Source organism: Triticum aestivum, chromosome 1B, assembly GCF_018294505.1.
Source record: "Triticum aestivum cultivar Chinese Spring chromosome 1B, IWGSC CS RefSeq v2.1, whole genome shotgun sequence".
NCBI classification, from domain to species: Eukaryota; Viridiplantae; Streptophyta; class Magnoliopsida; order Poales; family Poaceae; genus Triticum; species Triticum aestivum.
The window spans coordinates 416,235,338-416,241,526 of record NC_057795.1 but is presented as its reverse complement, the minus strand read 5'-3'; positions in this window follow the sequence as shown (position 1 = coordinate 416,241,526).

The window sequence follows — 6,189 nt, the reverse complement described above, 5'->3', positions numbered from 1 at the left end:
TAGAACTCATATCCTATAGAATTCCTACAAATTAAACGAGAGGAGGACTTCCTTTGAACAAAAAACGGCCTTGCGTCATTGCTCGATGCACGATTCACCAACATATGTTTTTTGGAAACATGCAGGGGAACTACATGTCAATATATGAGAAAAAGACCTAAAGAATCACTCTTGACAAAACCATCATTTTGGAAACTGATTGCTCCTTTGTAGCTTCGATATTTGGAAAAGAGTGTGTTGATGGGTTAAGCCTGGTGGACCTAAAGAAGGAGGCGCTGAACAAGGCTGATGCCGGGTATGAAGATATCTAAGATTAATAGGAGGGCAAATCTGGTGGCTCACGGGATTGCTAAGTTTAGCTTTGATAATAGATTAGATGGTATTCTTTTTAATATTGTTATGCCCTGCGTGGCACAGTTTGTTATGAATGATTGTACGAATGTTCTGAATTAATTATGGTGGGGTTTTCAAAAAAATATGAGAAAAAGACAAGGAGAAGCGAAGACCGTACAAGGTTCTTAAAAGAAGAACAATGACCAAAACAACTCACAAGACAACAGGGTCGAAGCAGTAATCAATGGAGGGGGGGGGGGGGGGGTGCAAACACAAATTGTGAAGCACTAAGGGGGGGGGGACAATATATTAATTGTTTTACGTGCACTTTTGAAGGCTATATACAACAAAACATGTGTTCCTCTGCCCCCTGCTAGCTAAGTCACTACAGGATAACCAAATAAACATGTCCCATACGTGGATCAGATGAACAAAACTGAACCAGGAACAACACCAAGTTAGCACAAGCCTATCAGATTCATATTGAACAAAACACTGGCATCCACTTTGATTTGATTCACGACCTGTAGAACCGACACTACCTCTGTTAAAAAAATGGCGTCCCACAACCCATGAAAAAATGGTTGGTGTCCTCCTGGGCACAACGGCACAATACAAATGCATCACTATGAGGGAAGCCTCACCTGGCTACGCATTCAACAATCCACACCCGTTTGTGTTCCACCAACCAAGTAAAGAACTTGCACTATGGAGCATATTTCTTCTGGTTGCTCCGCCCCACTGCTGCGAAGTGTTCCATGTATGTAGAATTGGTTGAAAAGATCGCATTAGCATTCCATGACAAGGACCACACATCGCCTACATTGGATTGAGAAGTGAACCTTCGAGTCTTTCCGAGAGCTCAATAAACTAGAGAAAATCTCTGACAGATAGATGGCTTTTGACGTCCTTAAACCAACGGTATGCTTAGCCCTAGCACACAGCGGAGTTTCCAAGACGATCTTTGGGACAAAGGCTTCATTGGGTGAACCATTTAGCCAACAATTGATTTAGAAAAGAAGCTATCGCTATTCCCACATGCACTCTAACGGTAACGTCAAAGATTTCCCCGGCCTGCTTTATTCGTATGTTGAATGGATCAAGATGTGGACTAGGGGGGGGGGGATAAGAGACTACAAATGTTAAGCTTAAATTCCAATTTTAGGCCAACGCGGGTAAAGTAACTTCTTTAGATAAGCAATTAGCACTAGTGTAGAAAAGCCTAGCTATGGCGTGCCAAAATTAGCTTTGCCGGCGTAGGGCACCAACGCCACCAATATGGTGCTAGTGAATTTTTTACTGGTGGCGTTGGGGCAAATGTCAGCAATATTTTTTGTACTGATGGCGTGCCACGTCTCCAATGACGGCAATACGTTCATATTATCTATGGCGTTGCATGTTTGCCAATGCCAGCACTTTGATTTTTCACTAATAAAAATATATGCAGCAATTTAAACATACTCCATATATGCAACAATTTAAACTTGACTAGTAGTTCACAAACTCCACAAACCGTAGTACAAGTAGTTCAACTTCACAAACTCCAAACAGTAGTACTAGTAGTAGTTCAACTTCATCACAAACTCAACCCGCGTAAATCCCATATCTCTCTTTGAATAATTAACTTCATCTCACGTAGCTTATTTCTATTGCGCCCCTCCCTTCCGTAATGGGATTTCTCTGTCTTTAGTTGAATCCTCTCGGCCCTTAGGAGTGGTATCTCCTTCTTCAGCTCATCCGTCTCGCGAACAAGTTCATCCTTCTAGCCGTTCAACTTAATTATCTTACTGTAGAAACCAACATTATCGTCGAGTATCTGATCCCTCTCCTTCGACGGGGAGTCATTCAACTCCCTGAGGGCCTTGACTATACTCTCATGTGACGCGACCAACTCGCGGTTGAGCATGTCCACGTCACATGGCTGCTGCTCGACGGGTGCTGGAGATGGGTCCAGTATGTATTCCTGGCAAGTCAAATGTTTCAAATCATCAATAATTAATGGTTATATATATATATATATATATATATATATATATATATATATATATATATATATATATAGACACACACACACATGTGTGTGTGTGTGTGTGTGTGTGTGTGTGTTTGCAAAGGTCATGGATGTTTTTGTTATCTTACCTGGTTGGTGCTTGCTTCGTCTTTGTTAACTTTGGCATACGCCGCGAACTTGCGCAAGGACCGGTAGTGGATGTTCCTGGTATTCACTGGCCACAACTACAAAATAATAACAAGTTAGGCATGACAACATATGTTAGTGATATTAACTAAAGAGGATATGAACTAGAGTATATATATGAATGGAACTAAAAGAATAGTAGTTATATGAACTAGAGAGGATGAACTAGCATCTAATGAACTACCATCTAATGCATATACATATGTCATTTTCACAAATGCACACTAGCCATACTATGATCAAGAATAGATGGAATTTTTACAAATGCATATACCATGACAAGGTAGTTCAACATATGCTACACATAACATTTTTACAAATGTACACTAGAGCAACCATGTGGCAGTTTCCATCTATTCAAACTCCTAATTATCTTACACATGTCAGCTTCTACACAAGCAAATTATCCATCTATTAAAATTACCTAGCACTGCCATACAAACAAATGACAGTTTCTACACATACAAACACATGGCGGATTCTAGGTTACATGTGACTAACTAGCTACATTGCCTAAATTACCATTGAACTAGCATCCATTGCCTAAATTGCCTAAATTATTTATATCGGGCCAGGCTACTACGTCTCCTAATAAAAGAACTCCAGATGTGGATTACTTTTCCCAACCTAATGAAAGAAGTTGTTGAATGAAAGAAAGAAAAGCTTGAACCACACAGTTTCCTTATTGTGTAAGAACTAAGCTGCTAAGCAATGAAAGAAAGAAAAGCGTATGGGCATGTTTGGGATGCCATACTATTCCAGTAACATACCCCACTTGTCATAGACTCAACTGCTAGCCACCTTTTGCCACAAGTGTGGCGACCAATTTGGCCACCACAAAAACTATGGCATGCCACACTTGTGGCACAGAAGTGTGGCAAAGTATGGATGGAAACCAAACATGCCCACAATTTCCTCAGAATTATGTAAGAAAAGCATAAATCACACAACCAGGCATTTTTTTCTATGAAGGTCGCATGCTAAGAACTAAGCTGCTAAGCAATGATATAAATTTACCAAATATATGGTCATCTAGTTACATTCTTCATGGCTTCACAAAATAAAGATAATCTAGATCGCTAAAAAAATCTAATGACATTAGATGTTGAGAAAATATTTTGATTGAGTAGGGTATTTTGTATGATGATTTTCAACAAAAAACAAGAACAAGTAATAGCAAGGGTTTATCCACTGAAAATACCTTATTAGTTTCAGATGAGGCCAGTCAAAATGATATTACCGAAATCTCATTATAAATAAAAAAATCATGGCATGTGTTATGTTTACAATGGACTAAACCAAGAGTGTGAATCGGCGGTGGAGGATGGGGAGGTGGGTGCTCACTGATAGAGGCATCTTTGAAGGCGTTGGAGGGCTTCAAGGACGTTGGAGAACTGTGAGATGGCGGCGGGGGTGGTGACCCGATGGCGAAGCAGGTGTAGGGGCGGTGCCGGTGGAGACATGTGAGACGGCGGTGGGGGCGCCGATGGAGACCTGCGAGACGGCGCCGGGGTCGGCGGGGGCGCCAGCGGAGACGGGGGGGTTGGTTGTGCGAGGTGAGAGATAATTTTTTTAGCGAACAGAGAGAGAGAGAGAGAGAGAGAGAGAGAGACACACACACAGAGAGAGAGAGAGTTTAGGCTTCGGCCCACTTAGTCCGAGCGGAGCGGGCCAATTCCTAGGCTTCGGCCCACGTAGGCTGGATTGGTCATGCCAAAGTGACTGGTTCATTTTTGATTTTTTGCTTTGATAAATTATTTAAAAATACAAATAAATTCAAATATTTTTTCTTTAATAACTAAATATTTCAAAAATAATAAAAGTCTCAAAATACTAATAAAGTTAAATAAATATATTTGCTTTGATAACTCAATGTTTCAAAAATACAAATAAATTGTCAAAATACTAATAAATTTAAACTCATATTAATAACTTAGTGTAGGCGTTGCAATTACATGTACGACATCACTAGAAAAATTTCCTATGGCGTCCTATCAAACAACGCCACTACTATCTACCAACTAGACAGTACAGTTGAGCCCACAAATTTGTGGCGCGTTATAAAAGACCCACGCCAGCAATATTCTTACAAAGTTGTCGTACCAAAAATGCCAACGCCACCACTATATAAAAAATATAGTGCTGGCATGGGCTACCACCAACTAATGTTGTGGCTAGCCATTTCTCCGCTAGTGTGGGTGAGAACAACCTATATGGAAAGTAAGCTCAAAGCAAAGTATGCAAGGCAACAATCTAATTAGCAAGCCAACCACCATACAAGAAGATCAAATAAAGGTACGGGAAAGAATTAAGCACAAGTGAGTCGAGCATACGGATTTTATCCTGAAGTTCATACTGTTTGGGGAGTGCTAATCTTTGTTGAGGGATGCCAAAGCCAAAGCTGTGGAGACTTGAGTCACGCCCAATGGATAAGCCTCAAATCGCTCGGGGTTGGTCTTGAAGGCGACCAACACACCTTTATAAATTTCCCACAGCACACCACAAGCAGGACAGTTTGGGGCTTGACTCCTAACCGCTTAAGAGCCCAATCTACATGAATTAATATATTGTCCTTCATCGAAAAGGCTATAACGGCATGAAAATCATCTTCAACATGTACATACATATTTAAAACTTTCCCCAATCGCTACTCCAAAATTTGTTGGAAATATGCCCTAGAGGCAATAATAAATTGGTTATTATAATATTTCCTTATTCATGATAAAGGTTTATTATTCGTGCTAGAATTGTATTGACCAAAAACTTAAATACATGTGTGAATATATAAACAAATACTATGTCCCTAGTAAGCTACTAGACTAGCTCATTGATCAAAGATGGTTAAGGTTTACTAATCATAGGCATGAGTTGGCATTTGATAACGGGGTCACATCATTAGGAGAATGATGTGATGGACAAGACCCAACCATAAGCTTAGCAGTTGATCGTATCAGTTTATTGTTATAGGTGTCTTCATGTCAAGTATCCATTCCTAAGACCATGAGATAATGCAACTCCCTGACACCATAGGAATACTTAGTGTGTATCCAAACATCACTTTGTAACTGGTTGATCATAAAGATGCTCTATAGGTATCACCGAAGGTGTTTGTTGGGTTGGCAGGGATCGAGACTGTGATTTGTCACTCCGTGTGACGGAGAGATATCTCTAGGCCCTCTCGGTAATACAACATTGTAAAGAGCTTGCAAGCAATGTGCCTAATGAGTTAGTCACGAGATCTTGTATTACGAAATGAGTAAAGAGACTTGTTGTTAACGAGATTGAATTAGGTATGGAGATACCAACGATCGAATCTCGGGTAATTAACATATCGCCGGACAAAGGGAATTGCATATGGGTTTAACCAAATCCTTGACATCGTGGTTCAACTGATAAAAGATCTTCGTGGAGTATGTAGGAATCAATATGGGCATCCAGGTCCCGCTATTGGTTATTGACTGGAGAGGTGTCTTGGTCATGACTACATGATTCTCGAACCCGTAGGGTCGCACGCTTAACGTTCGTTGACGCTAGAATAGTTTTGGGATATTTAATGATTGGTAACCGAATATTGTTCAGAGTCCCGGAGTAGATCCCGTATGTCACGAGGAGTCTTAGAATGGTTGAGAGGTAAAGATTTATATATGGGAAGTCATATT